This window comes from Pleurodeles waltl, chromosome 2_2, assembly GCF_031143425.1.
Source record: "Pleurodeles waltl isolate 20211129_DDA chromosome 2_2, aPleWal1.hap1.20221129, whole genome shotgun sequence".
Lineage (NCBI taxonomy): Eukaryota > Metazoa > Chordata > Amphibia > Caudata > Salamandridae > Pleurodeles > Pleurodeles waltl.
Genome location: NC_090439.1, coordinates 552848183 through 552864354, shown reverse-complemented (window position 1 = coordinate 552864354; position 16172 = coordinate 552848183).

Here is a 16172-nt window from a genome sequence, read left to right as displayed (position 1 = left end):
CCAGAACAGATTTATCCTGGCCTGAAATACGTCCCTGAACCTGAGATTCCTATATCAGGTCATGGAATGATCCCTACCTGTAGAGTATAATCAGCATGTAATGTATAGCTATAGCTATTGAACAAGCCTTTGACTCCATACACTGGGACTAGATATATATGGCTTGGACCTGACCTTACTTGGATGGATACAATTGTATACTCTGTGACAATGACCCAAGCAAGAGAACTGGGAGGCACATCTCTGAATTCTATACTATTTCCCGAGGCACCAGGCAAGGATTCTGTTATCCCTTATCCTTTCTGCACATGTGCTACAGCCCTCAGCAGCAAAACTGAGGAATCTGGGGGACAAACTGGGGATCATCATAAATGGGAGGATGCATTTTGCAGGATGAAACTAGATAAGATCTTTGCAGATTTTCGAGACGTATTGTACCTAACTCTTCACTACTTTAACAACTGTGTCTTCTTGTTGTGTTACATAAACCCCTCTCTCCACTACTACTAGGAGCTAAAAAACTGAGATGGAAACCCAGTACCTTTCAATACTTTGAAATCAATATTTACCACAATTATCATGACTTACTGGATAGTAACCTCCACTGTGCAATAGGATCACTGTAGCCCCAAATAGCATTCTGGGCCAAATTGACTCTGACTGTTGTTGGATGCATTGCACTGTCCAACATGGTGATGCTCCTGTGATGCCTATAATATTTTGCTAACCTCCCATGTGTGCTTCTGGTGAGCCTCTTCAGGGTTCTAGATACACTACTAGGACAACTGAAATGGACAGCTGAGAAGACACAGAGTAGCACTTGGGAAGTTACAGCTACAGAGTGGTTAGTTGAACAGCGGGGTCTCCACAAAAGGCAACTTTTATTGTATGGAACAATACATAGGATGTCTCCGCCAGTGGGCTGAAGAGAATCAACTCCCACATATGCTCTAGTGCAGACAGTGTACACAATTTTATCAGGGTGATGCATGATCACATGGATACAATGAGCCCTACAGGAGCACACAGGGATGGACCCAAACCATCTTTTCTACAGATGAGGTAAAATGTGGGGGTGCAGCTTAAATGACAAAGAATTGTGCAAAGCTCTGAGCTACACTCACAGGGTATTGCCAAACACCCTATTTAAACATATCCAGTTTTATAACCTCCATAGGTCCTACCTCACACCACACGCACTCAATCATATTATCTCCATAGCACATGCACAGTGTTGTAGATGCAGGGCAACACAAAGATCAATAAAATGTTGGGCCACAACCCTGGGGGAACTCCCAAAAATAACTGGCAGTGAAAACTTCCACACTTCGGAGGGCAGTTTACTGGGTATATATCCCAGGCCAAAAACTATAGTGGGCCAAAACATTCATAGATTTAGCACTATTAGTGCTATTAGTAGCAAAGAGGGTGTTTACTTTGCAATGGAAATCACCAGAATCTCCTTCAGTGAGCCTATGGAAGAGACATTTGACATTAGGGGCTGATTTAGAATATAAGGCCCTACGGCGGGCGGAATACAGGGGATGGAACAAGAAAACCATCTCTGAAAAGAGGGCAGATGTAATGAATGCAGTCCATGAGGGGGATAGGGATGACAAAAGACTGTTCTATATGTTCCCTGGCTCGTCCACACTGAGGTAGACCCCAGGACCCGCCAACACTATCACACATACACTACTGTTGCCAGAGGCACCCTTGACAGTGGTACAAGTCTGTCTAAGACTAAGGGTAATTTGCATGCCCTGAAGCAATGCAACTGGTGTCTCCTCGGGCACTGGTGCTGGGCCCCATGCCTACCATGCAATTCTCACTGTCACCAACGGCTGCACAACATGACTACTTAACTCAGTGCATGACTCCAAGCTCCTCTGATCAGGGTGAGCCATACACTTTCAGATGATCATTACATATTGGGATATAGGGACTCTCTTCAACAGATTTTGTTTTTTCTCATGGGTGGGACATTCACTACCATGTATGTTACTATAGCTAGTGCTCAACATCTGCCCCTCATTTGCAACTTCTTGTATGCCCTCATCAGACGTCGAATACCTATGCCATCTAGAATTAAGCATTTGTTGGGTGAACTCTTTATTACCTGCAAAAGTTACTAAAAAGTAACATTTAAAAAAAGTGAGTGAGTAGTTGGATGGATGAGTAAGAGTATCGATGGATGAATGATTAACTGACTGAGGATGCATTGCCATTGTCCACAAGAACAGCCTCAGGATCACGACCAGCATTGAAGACACCCTCAGCACCGCCGAACACCTACACTTCCAGATCCACACTGACCCAAAGACTACCCTCCGAGGGACCCTCATCTACAGGCCCCCTGGGCCCTGACAGCAGTTTGCGACTCCATCACTGAAGTCATCAGCATGCATGCTCTCGCATCCACTGACTTCATACTCCTTGGGGACTGAAACTTCTACCTCGAGGGAACCAACGACTACAACACCACCACCCTGCTTGACAACCTCTCCAACCTCGGCCTCAAACAGCTCATCACGACACCCACCCACTCTTCAGGACACACACTATTTTCTCCACCAGCAAATACATCTCCTTCAGCCACACCACCAAACTCCAATGGACAGACCACCGCTGCATCCACTTCTCCTTTGAGAAACCCACTTTCGCGTAGGATCTCATTATTTTAATGAGACTACTGGATTTTGAGCAGCAAGATCATCCACAATGTGGGGGACTGAGTCTGACCCACGGTCGATGACGCTTGACACTCCAAATCCGGGTTTTGCTCTGGCTAGTTAGAAGTGCCTCATCTCCCCCAAATGGCAGAGACAATTGGGCAGCCGAGCGCATGACATATCAGTACTTCTCAGGGAAGTCGTGGTCACTCAGGTCACAACCGGTTCTCTCATACACAATGCACTCTCATATATAAATGACAATAAAGGCAGAATAAGTTTTAAAGATTGGTTTAATAAAACAACTGCATTTTGGATAGCAAAGCGTGAGCTGCAATAACCAGAACTACACAACACAGTAATATTAAAATAGTGACTACAAGAGTGAAACACAAGAATAAGGCTATCATGGTGCCACTATTTTATTCTCTCTCTAAGTTATATTTTGAGCACAACATGTTAAGCTCTAAGGCCTGCCTTTCAGGTTCCCCCGGGAGGACATCAAGCCTCATACCTGAGCAAAGGCCTGTAATCTACATCAGAATCTGCAACGGGACATTCAGCATACAGTTGTGGTTCCCTGGCTGGAATCTCTCTCTTGATGTGTACTAGGACTAGAAAGTGTTTTTCTAACTAACACGCAGATGTCCTAAGAAAATGTCCCTACGTAAGGATGTGTATTTTCTACGAATACTGGAGACTAAACTTCTACCATATTTACCAGCAATGTACCAGCCTGTAGCCTTGACTGAAGCACAGGGTGATCAAGAATGCATTATTTGAGAACACAGTGCTGAACTAAGCTGAACAGTGTGATAGAAGAAATTAAAACAAGACCGTAAAAAACGGTTATTGTAAAATAACAGTGCAAAGCTGAATAAAATATATCTAGGACAAAGTGCACAGCGGCCTGGTATGTTAAACTAACGTGCATGGAGCTATATATAAAATGGCTACACAACAACCACAATGGTCCAAATACACACACTGTAATGGTTATTGGAAATTAAGAGGGGTGCCTGCGGTGGGCGCTTGGCCGTAGAAACTTAAATTTGTTGACAGATGTCACAACAAAGGACATACTGCTTAGTCTCTTTGTAGAGACCAGGTCACCAATAACAGGCCTGTAAGAGTGAAATTGTAGCCGCCACACCAACATGTGCAGATGCCACCCCCTCATGCGCTGCTTTGATCAATTGTGGTCTTATATCTTTGTTGGGGATGTCACGTACGCCTACGCCTGGAATTTTAACTTCAGTGTTCAGCATACCTCCCATATAGAATTGATATTTGTTAGGGAATCCTTTAGGATAAGGCATACAACCAACCGTAGCTTTTATGGCAGCCAAAGTGTCTGTGTCTGGTTTGGAACTCGAGTGAGTCACTGCAGCTACAGTGGTTACTGCCACTGCCGACTTTGCGGCTTCATCTGCCAAAGTATTTCCAGCAACGTGTATTCCAACACGCTGGTGTCCAAGTGTATGCACAACATGGACCTTTGGTAGCGTCTCTTTCAGGTCTGCTACCTTCCCCCACAGGAGTCTGTGTTTTATGGTGTTGCCTTTGGAATCTCTGAACCCATTCTGACGCCAGTAATGCAGATATTCATTAAAGGACTGGACACAGTAATATGAATCACAAACAATCAGTGTGGACTGCGCTGGATCCGTATGTTCTAGTGCTATCAGCAGAGCTTTTAGCTCAGCCAATTGTGCTGTACAATCCCCTAAGGTCTGTGTATAGGTATGTAGGGGACAGAATTTCTCTCCCTCCATATAGCCGCTTACGACTGCTCAAGCAGCAGAACATTGATGTTTAGTTCCAATCACTGGTTGCACAGAGCCATCGGTGTACATGACTCTATGATATTGATCAATAGGCAAGGTATTCTCTGGAACTGGATATTCTACTTCATATTGTAGAAATTCTTGAGTTTGTAACTTTGGATCGAAAATGTAGTCTACATCAGTGGCTGTTAGAGACATGGCCCATTGTATCCAACATGGATGAAGTGCTTTTGCGTTCGGAACGCTAGCTTTTGTAACAGCCTCTAGGGCTGGAATTAGAGAAACAACAATGATGCGTTTCCCTTGGGCAAGAGGTCTTTCTTTAATAACAGCCATCTGTACAGCAGTGAGAATTTTCTCCGTTGGTGCAAAGCGTTGTTCAGCAGCTGAATACAAATGTGATTTGCATGCAATCAGGACTGTCTCATCTTCATTAAATGCTACATAGGTGAAACCGATGGCCCCAGCTATTACCCTGATGACCAAATGTGTTTTGTTTTCCCTTGTGTGTAAATGTTTTGCTGCTAGCATGTCTGTCTGCAATTCTCGAAGAGTGCGTGTATGTTCAACTGTCCAGAATTTACTTGACAAATCGGGACGTATTAAGTCATATAAAAGTTTTATGCGTGTTGCATAATCAGGAATGTATGTTCTGCCAAAATTTAGAAAACCCAACAACGATTGAAGTTTCTAAAAATTGTGGCGCTAGGCTCTACCCTTTACTCGACAGCTCATATCCCAGGAACAGGACGCTGAGGAAGGCAATTTTTGATTTTTTAAAGTTAAATTTGAAGCCAAGTTCGGCAAACCCTACAACAATGCGGTCTACCCATCTTAAATGTTGTAGTAACTCGTCATCCGTGAGATATACATCATCCACATATGACAATGCTTCAGGGTCTATCTCGTGTAAAATAGCAGTCACATGAGCCGCAAACAGTCCTGGGATGTTCTTGTACCCCTGAGGCAAACAACAGAATTGTTACTGAGAGCCTAATGCGCTAAAGCTTGTTAAGTCCCTGCTTTCAGGCGCTATATTCTGGCAGAAGAACCCATTAGAGATGTCTAAAGTTGTTTTGTATTTTTTCCGCACTATGTTGCTAATTAGTGCAGTGCTATGTGAGTTTTGTATAGCATATGTACGTGTATGTCCATTCAAATGTCTGTAGTCTAAGACTATTCTGTATGAATGGTCCGGCTTAGCTACAGGGAATAAAGGGTTATTCATCGGTGAGACACAGGGTTCAATCACACCCTGGTATTCTAATTGTGTAAGTATTTCTCTCACTGGTGCCCTTGCTTCATGTTTTATGGGATACTGCGGTTGTGGCTGAGGTTCACTTTTAATAGGAATGACATGGTAGCGAGAGTCCCTATCCCACCCCACGTGATTTCTATATAACGCGGGTGTTTGTGCTAGAGGCCATTCTATAGAATAGGACTCGGCAAGTTCCTCCGGAACAAGTGGTGAGAAAGAAGGTTTAATGACCTCTTCTCCATATGGGCAGGTGCGGACGAAATCAGGAGGCCAATTTCGTTCAGCCAACAAAATATCATATACTTCAACTACACGGTCCCAAAAGATTGCGTGTCTCGTGCGTTCAATGCCTCCTTCTAATTGTAGTGCTACTTTGTACATCCTATCAGGCTTGGAGACACGCATGTCCGCTGTTTCTACTTGTATAAAGTCATCAGTTGCTTTCACCTCCAGATGCTCTAGAAGATTCCAGCGAACTATTGTAACCTCTGCTGCGCTGTCGAGCAGTGCTAGAGCCCAATTCTTGTTCTTCAAGAGGACCCTCTTTCTGTGTGGCATGTCGAATTGAGACTGCTGCCACCTTTTTCTTTTTAAATTGTTGTTTTTGTTGTACTGGTTCCTTTTCCTTTTTAACAGAAACCTCCTTGTGATTCCTGTCTCCGTTTCACGTATTCTGTTCTTCGCTCTGATCGCCCACCTCTCTCATTCCTTTTTTCTGATGAGTCCTGAAAGGAACGAGATTGGCGTGTATCAGTATATTGATATCTATCAGGCGTTTTTATATTCTCTCTATTCCTGAGATTATATCTATTCTGTGGGGTCTCCATACGCGGAGATTCTCCCCTTTCCTTTTTAGGTGTTTGTTGCTTTTTATCCCAGCATTTCTTATTACCCTCAGGTTGTTGTTTAGTATTATCTTTATATATTGTTCCCTGAAATTGAGGTTTTTGTGGTCTAGCCCCAAGGTTATCTCAACCGATACTTGAATATGTTTCCGCTATTATTTTAGGCAGCTCACGTTCCTGATCTTGTTGCGGAACGTCACGGAGCCGCGTGCGCACAGCAAGTGCAACTGCTTCCCCTTTAAGGTTACTTAGGATGATTGAAGAAACTGTGGCAAAATTGCCCATCAGTTGCATTCCCAAATCTAGGGCTGCCCTGTATTCATCTTGAATTTGTTTAAGCGCTTCCGGTAGGTTGGCAAGTGTTGGTGTACCGTGTGCCGTTGTATAGAGCGCGGCAATTACCGTGCCCCATGTATTACAGTGTTCAACTGTAGGGACCATCCCAAAGGGCAAGCGCATAGTCAATATTCTATGTTTATCCTGAGGTCTCGTATGGGGAAATACTGCTTCCAGCGTATTAATTTTTTGTGCTAGCCAGAACGGAGTCTCCTCTCGTTTGGCCGGGACCTTACCCATAATTGATTGTACAGTCACTGGATTTATACCCGGTGTTACTGCATGTGGTTGTGCTGGAGCAGCACACGCAGGGTTTGTATTTAAAGTTTGCATCACAAATTGCACTAATCGTCTGTATATTGCTATTAACTCAATGTATAAGCGTCGAACCTCAGCTACTGCTAAATTTGCAAATGCAGGATGTGGTGTATATCAAGCCAATTAATATGTTCTTGATAAGATTGAGGTATCTCTAAATATGTGTACGCCCTGTATTGTCCAGTCGCGTTCACAACTGTATATGTGTGAAATGTATTTGAGTTTCCATCAACTGCTGAAAATGTGACCCAAGAGTAAAAAAGCTCTGTTCTATAAGCTGTGTGGGCGTCCACCACAAACGTGATTGGACCTCCCTGGGCTGTGAGGCCATTTGCTAGTAAGCGTGCTGTAAGAGGTTGTTGCATGTTAACAGCTATTTGTACAACCTGGGGATTCACCATCATAAAGCACTAAGAGTTCAGAGAAGGCACACCAAGATGTTTTTTTTTCCTTTTAAAGTTCAAGCTTAAGCAACCACCAGCTGAAAATAGGATTAATTTACGGCTGTGGTGGAAATCCTCAGTACCACGGACGTCTCCGTATACGGAACTGAGGTGTCATTCTATAAAATGAGACTGAGATATTCCGGTGGACACGAAAATTAGAGCCTGACCAAACGTTGGCGGCGCCATGTCACGTAGGCTCTCATTATCTTAATGAGACTACTGTATTTTGAGCAGCAAGATCGTCCACAATGTGGGGGACTGAGTCTGACCCACGGTGGATGACGCTTGTCACTCCAAATCCGGGTTTTGCTTCGGCTAACTAGCAGTGCCCCATCTCCCCCAAATGGCAGAGACAACTGGGCAGCCGAGCGCATGACATATCAGTATTTCTCAGGGAAGTCGTGGTCACTCAGGTCACAACTGGTTCTCTCATACACAATGCGGTCTCATATATAAATGACAATAAAGGCAGTATAAGTTTTAAAGATTGGTTTAATAAAACAACTGCATTTTGAATGAGCACAGCATGTTAAGCTCTAAGCCTGCCTTTCAGGTTCCCCTGGGAGGACATCAACCCTCATACCAGAGCAAAGGCCTGCAATCTGCATCAGCATCTGTAACGGGGCATTCAGCATACAGTTGTGGTTCCCTGGCTGGAATCTCCCTCTTGACTAGGACTAGAAAGTGTTTTTATAACTAAAACGCAGATGTTCTAAGAAAATGTCCCTACTTTAGGAAGTGTATTTTCTACGAATGCTGGAGACTAAACTTCTACCAAGTTTACCAGCAATGTACCAAACTGTAGCCTTGACTGAAACACAGGGCGATCAAGAATGCATTATTTGAGAACACAGTGCTGAACTAAGCTAAACAGTGTGATAGAAGAAATTAAAACAAGACCGTAAAAAACGGTTATTGTAAAATAACAGTGCAAAGCTGAATAAAATATATCTAGGACAAAGTGCACAGCGGCCTGGTATGTTAAACTAACGTGCATGGAGGTATATATAAAATGGCTACACAACAACCACAATGGTCCAAATACACACACTGTAATGGTTATTGGAAATTAAGAGGGTTGCCTGCGGTGGGCGCTTGGCCGTAGAAACTTAAATTTGTTGACAGATGTCACAACAAAGGACATACTGCTTAGTCTCTTTGTAGAGACTGGGTCACCAATAACAGGCCTATAAGAGTGAAATTATAGCCGCCACACCAACATGTGCAGATGCCACCCCCTCATGCGCTGCTTTGATCAATTGTGGTCTTATATCTTTGTTGGGGATGTCACGTACGCCTACACCTGGAATTTTAACTTCAGTGTTCAGCATACCTCCCATATAGTATTGATATTTGTTAGGGAATCCTTTAGGATAAGGCATACCATCAACTGTAGCTTTTATGGCAGCCAAAGTGTCTGTGTCTGATTTGGAACTCGAGTGAGTCACTGCAGCTACAGTGGCTACTGCCACTGCCGACTTTGCGGCTTCATCTGCCAAAGTATTTCCAGCAACGTGTATTCCAACACGCTGGTGTCCAAGTGTATGCACAACATGGACCTTTGGTAGCGTCTCTTTCAGGTCTGCTACCTTCCCCCACAGGAGTCTGTGTTTTATGGTGTTGCCTTTGGAATCTCTGAACCCATTCTGACGCCAGTAATGCAGATATTCATTAAAGGACTGGACACAGTAATATGAATCACAAACAATCAGTGTGGACTGCGCTGGATCCGTATGTTCTAGTGCTATCAGCAGAGCTTTTAGCTCAGCCAATTGTGCTGTACAATCCCCTAAGGTCTGTGTATAGGTATGTAGGGGACAGAATTTCTCTCCCTCCATATAGCCGCTTACGACTGCTCAAGCAGCAGAACATTGATGTTTAGTTCCAATCACTGGTTGCACAGAGCCATCGGTGTACATGACTCTATGATATTGATCAATAGGCAAGGTATTCTCTGGAACTGGATATTCTACTTCATATTGTAGAAATTCTTGAGTTTGTAACTTTGGATCGAAAATGTAGTCTACATCAGTGGCTGTTAGAGACATGGCCCATTGTATCCAACATGGATGAAGTGCTTTTGCGTTCGGAACGCTAGCTTTTGTAACAGGCTCTAGGGCTGGAATTAGAGAAACAACAATGATGCGTTTCCCTTGGGCAAGAGGTCTTTCTTTAATAACAGCCATCTGTACAGCAGTGAGAATTTTCTCCGTTGGTGCAAAGCGTTGTTCAGCAGCTGAATACAAATGTGATTTGCATGCAATCAGGACTGTCTCATCTTCATTAAATGCTACATAGGTGAAACCGATGGCCCCAGCTATTACCCTGATGACCAAATGTGTTTTGTTTTCCCTTGTGTGTAAATGTTTTGCTGCTAGCATGTCTGTCTGCAATTCTCGAAGAGTGCGTGTATGTTCAACTGTCCAGAATTTACTTGAAAAATCGGGACGTATTAAGTCATATAAAAGTTTTATGCGTGTTGCATAATCAGGAATGTATGTTCTGCCAAAATTTAGAAAACCCAACAACGATTGAAGTTTCTAAAAATTGTGGCGCTAGGCTCTACCCTTTACTCGACAGCTCATATCCCAGGAACAGGACGCTGAGGAAGGCAATTTTTGATTTTTTAAAGTTAAATTTGTAGCCAAGTTCGGCAAACCCTACAACAATGCGGTCTACCCATCTTAAATGTTGTAGTAACTCGTCATCCATGAGATATACATCATCCACATATGACAATGCTTCAGGGTCTATGTCGTGTAAAATAGCAGTCACATGAGCCGCAAACAGTCCTGGGATGTTCTTGTACCCCTGAGGCAAACAACAGAATTGTTACTGAGAGCCTAATGCGCTAAAGCTTGTTAAGTCCCTGCTTTCAGGCGCTATATTCTGGCAGAAGAACCCATTAGAGATGTCTAAAGTTGTTTTGTATTTTTTCCGCACTATGTTGCTAATTAGTGCAGTGCTATGTGAGTTTTGTATAGCATATGTACGTGTATGTCCATTCAAATGTCTGTAGTCTAAGACTATTCTGTATGAATGGTCCGGCTTAGCTACAGGGAATAAAGGGTTATTCATCGGTGAGACACAGGGTTCAATCACACCCTGGTATTCTAATTGTGTAAGTATTTCTCTCACCGGTGCCCTTGCTTCATGTTTTATGGGATACTGCGGTTGTGGCTGAGGTTCACTTTTAATAGGAATGACATGGTAGGGAGAGTCCCTATCCCACCCAACGTGATTTCTATATAACGCGGGTGTTTGTGCTAGAGGCCATTCTATAGAATAGGACTCGGCAAGTTCCTCCGGAACAAGTGGTGAGAAAGAAGGTTTAATGACCTCTTCTCCATATGGGCAGGTGCGGACGAAATCAGGAGGCCAATTTTGTTCAGCCAACAAAATATCATATACTTCAACTACACGGTCCCAAAAGATTGCGTGTCTCGTGCGTTCAATGCCTCCTTCTAATTGTAGTGCTACTTTGTACATCCTATCAGGCTCGGAGACACGCATGTCCGCTGTTTCTACTTGTATAAAGTCATCAGTTGCTTTCACCTCCAGATGCTCTAGAAGATTCCAGCGAACTATTGTGACCTCTGCTGCACTGTCGAGCAGTGCTAGAGCCCAATTCTTGTTCTTCAAGAGGACCCTCTTTCTGTGTGGCATGTCGAATTGAGACTGCTGCCACCTTTTTCTTTTTAAATTGTTGTTTTTGTTGTACTGGTTCCTTTTCCTTTTTAACAGAAACCTCCTTGTGATTCCTGTCTCCGTTTCACGTATTCTGTTCTTCGCTCTGATCGCCCACCTCTCTCATTCCTTTTTTCTGATGAGTCCTGAAAGGAACGAGATTGGCGTGTATCAGTATATTGATATCTATCAGGCGTTTTTATATTCTCTCTATTTCTGAGATTATATCTATTCTGTGGGGTCTCCATACGCGGAGATTCTCCCCTTTCCTTTTCAGGTGTTTGTTGCTTTTTATCCCAGCATTTCTTATTACCCTCAGGTTGTTGTTTAGTATTATCTTTATAAATTGTTCCCTGAAATTGAGGTTTTTGTGGTCTAGCCCCAAGGTTATTTCAACCGATACTTGAATATGTTTCCGCTATTATTTTAGGCAGCTCACGTTCCTGATCTTTTTGCGGAACGTCACGGAGCCACGTGCGCACAGCAAGTGCAACTGCTTCCCCTTTAAGGTTACTTAGGATGATTGAAGAAACTGTGGCAAAATTGCCCATCAGTTGCATTCCCAAATCTAGGGCTGCCCTGTATTCATCTTGAATTTGTTTAAGCGCTTCCGGTAGGTTGGCAAGTGTTGGTGTACCGTGTGCCGTTGCATAGAGCACGGCAATTACTGTGCCCCATGTATTACAGTGTTCAACTGTAGGGACCATCCCAAAGGGCAAGCGCATAGTCAATATTCTATGTTTATCCTGAGGTCTCGTATGGGGAAATACTGCTTCCAGCGTATTAATTTTTTGTGCTAGCCAGAACGGAGTCTCCTCTCGTTGGGCCGGGACCTTACCCATAATTGATTGTACAGTCACTGGATTTATACCCGGTGTTACTGCATGTGGTTGTGCTGGAGCAGCACACGCTGGGTTTGTATTTAAAGTTTGCATCACAAATTGCACTAATCGTCTCTATATATTGCTATTAACTCAATGTATAAGCGTCGAACCTCAGCTACTGCTAAATTTGCAAATGCAGGATGTGGTGTATATCAAGCCAATTATTATGTTCTTGATAAGATTGAGGTATCTCTAAATATGTGTACGCCCTGTATTGTCCAGTACCGTTCACAACTGTATATGTGTGAAATGTATTTGAGTTTCCATCAACTGCTGAAAATGTGACCCAAGAGTAAAAAAGCTCTGTTCTATAAGCTGTGTGGGCGTCCACCACAAACGTGACTGGACCTCCCTGGGCTGTGAGGCCATTTGCTAGTAAGCGTGCTGTAAGAGGTTGTTGCATGTTAACAGCTATTTGTACAACCTGGGGATTCACCATCATAAAGCACTAAGAGTTCAGAGAAGGCACACCAAGATGTTTTTTTTTCCTTTTAAAGTTCAAGCTTAAGCAACCACCAGCTGAAAATAGGATTACTTTACGGCTGTGGTGGAAATCCTCAGTACCACGGACGTCTCCGTATACGGAACTGAGGTGTCATTCTATAAAATGAGACTGAGATATTCCGTTGGACCCGAAAATTAGAGCCTGACCAAACGTTGGCGGCGCCATGTCACGTAGGCTCTCATTATCTTAATGAGACTACTGTATTTTGAGCAGCAAGATCGTCCACAATGTGGGGGACTGAGTCTGACCCACGGTGGATGACGCTTGTCACTCCAAATCCGGGTTTTGCTTCGGCTAACTAGCAGTGCCCCATCTCCCCCAAATGGCAGAGACAACTGGGCAGCCGAGCGCTTGACATATCAGTACTTCTCAGGGAAGTCGTGGTCACTCAGGTCACAACTGGTTCTCTCATACACAATGCGGTCTCATATATAAATGACAATAAAGGCAGTATAAGTTTTAAAGATTGGTTTAATAAAACAACTGCATTTTGAATAGCAAAGTGTGAGCTGCAATAACCAGAACTACAAAACACAGTAATATTAAAATAGTGACTACGAGAGTAAAACACAAGAATAAGGCTATCATGGTGCCACTATTTTATTATTTCTCTAAGTTATATTTTGAGCACAGCATGTTAAGCTCTAAGCCTGCCTTTCAGGTTCCCCTGGGAGGACATCAACCCTCATACCAGAGCAAAGGCCTGCAATCTGCATCAGCATCTGTAACGGGGCATTCAGCATACAGTTGTGGTTCCCTGGCTGGAATCTCCCTCTTGACGTGTACTAGGACTAGAAAGTGTTTTTATAACTAAAACGCAGATGTTCTACGAAAATGTCCCTACTTAAGGAAGTGTATTTTCTACGAATGCTGGAGACTAAACTTCTACCAAGTTTACCAGCAATGTACCAAACTGTAGCCTTGACTGAAACACAGGGCGATCAAGAATGCATTATTTGAGAACACAATGCTGAACTAAGCTAAACAGTGTGATAGAATAAATTAAAACAAGACCGTAAAAACCGGCTATTTAAAAATAACAGTTTGAAGCTGATAAAATAGATCTAGGGCAAAGTGCACACCGGCCTAGTATGTTAAACTAACTTGCATGGAGCTATACATAAAATGGCTACACAACACCACAACACACCATCACCCGCAACAGATTCCACACCGCAGATGGAACAAGGTCGCCAAGACCAACTAATGACTACCCTCTCCCAGAACCCACCCATCGCCACCACTGACACTGACACAGTTGCCCACAACTTCAGGCACCTGTGCCAACACTCTCACCCCGATCAAAAATCCCTCTAACAGATGCACCAATAGAGAGGCCTTCTGGTTCACCGCCGACCTCCAGTTATATTAGTGTTATAAAATGCCAAGAATCAACAATATTACACCAATGCAAGCATTCACAATGGCTCTGTAGTAGTTTTGTTTCAAGAATACTGACAATATAAAAAAAAAGATTGCTTATTGTTTTGCCATGTAAACAAAGGTGTGCATCATTGTTACAAGAGTGTCGGCAATGGTAAGAATTACATCCTTTACTCGTGTGCAATTGTTATGCAGGAGTAAGCTACATTGTGTCAAGAATGCTCAGTACATATGAACAATTACCACCATTATGCATATTCAGATTTGCACTACTACTCAGGAATCCTTAAGGAGTAATTATATATGTGTAATTATCCATTTATCTTAAATTTATGTGGAAACATGCTCCATTATTCAGTATTCCTGAGTAGTGCATGTTGCCCTTTATTGAAAGGTGGGTCATTAGTTGTGTGGCCTGCACAAGTAATGGGTCTGTACACGACCACTACTGGGAACCAAACACCCCAGTGTAGCGCTTTACTCTCATAAGGTAAAGTTGCTAAACAGTCCAAGACTTACTCAAGGGAGGTGGTGTGGGCTAGTAATCCCCATTCATGAGCACACAAGCATGTCACTCAATAAATGATAGCCCAGTCTGTGCTTTACTTTTGATAAAGTAAAAGTAAATTTATTACATACACACACTTCTCAATACTATGCAACAATTTACAAATGTGCACACATTGATGGAATTACCCTTGGATGACATTGTGTAATCTCTCATGTCTCCCCTTACGGGATAATATAGTCCAACCCCAATGGCAAAACAATCCTGGTACCCCAAAGCAACATTTACCTGTAATATACAGTGAAAGCACCAAAATCTGACAAATAAGCACATTTACTTTACAAATGATTGGGTATCAGTCTCATTACATGAATCAACATTACTTGAAACAGATTGAGACATGTTTAAATACTTTAAGCAGTAAAGATTATTTCTTGGCTAACTAGATGTAACATCATACATTTGATTAATCTGGTGTAAAACCATTCTGCACCCCTAAGGAATGCAGCCAAGCAAGCCAAAAACAAAAGTTCTAAAATGATTGTGTTTTACATTTGTTTGGGACCCTTGGGGGGGTTATATAATCTGTGTCCCACCCAACCTAGGATCGGGACATAACTGTTGCATTGAGGGGATGCTGCACTGTTCCTGCAGTTTACCCTGGCCATGGGCAGTTGGTTGGAGGTGACTCTTCCTGGGGCCACCACGAGTGGAGCACTGCATTCAGGAAGACTTGGGTCTTGCATATGTAATGAGTGGCTCTCCCGCTGTGATGGGAAGAGCTGCTCTACTTCATTTCATGCGACCTTGGACCGCCGCATTCCTCTTTGTTTGGGGGTGTCCGTTCCCACCCGGACACCCCCGAATACTAGGCTCATTGGAGGGCAGCACAAGGAGCCTACCCCCAACTGCCCTCGTGTTCTAGGGGGTGTCCAGTCCCACCAAGACACCCCCACTATGCTGCCTTCTTGGTGGAGGGCAGTGCAGGGAGCTCACCCCCAGGCGGCAGACAGGTGAGTGTTTTCCCCGCATGGCCATTACCTACAGGTGCTGCTGCAGGAGCTGGCCTGTACCTTGGTGTCTCCCCGCTCTTGCGGGTAGACGTGTGCTGCTGTGGCAGCCATCGGGCCACCTGGGGGAGTGCAACAGCACTCCTCCCACCTCTTCTGCTGCATCGGAGCCTCGGGATGGGGTCTGAGGGCCCTCCTCCTTATTCTGGGGAGCGCAAAAGCCCTTCCCGCCTTTAGTCTCCTTACGTGGCTCCGGGTTGGAGTCAGGGGCCCCTTTTGGCCACTTTTCACAGATGGCCACAACAGCACCCTCTGACTTTCTCTTGCTGGTGAGGCCCCGGGATGGGGTCCGTGACCCCAACTTCAGTTTTCATGGGGAGCGTGACAACGCTCCCCGGCTTGATCTTCGGCCACCGGCTCTCTCTCAGCGGCAGACACCTTTGCAGGGGATGCAACGGCATCTCCCAACTAGTGCTCTTGGCGGGGCCCCGGGATGGTGTCCAGGGTCCCTTTTCTGCCATTGTCGCAGGGAG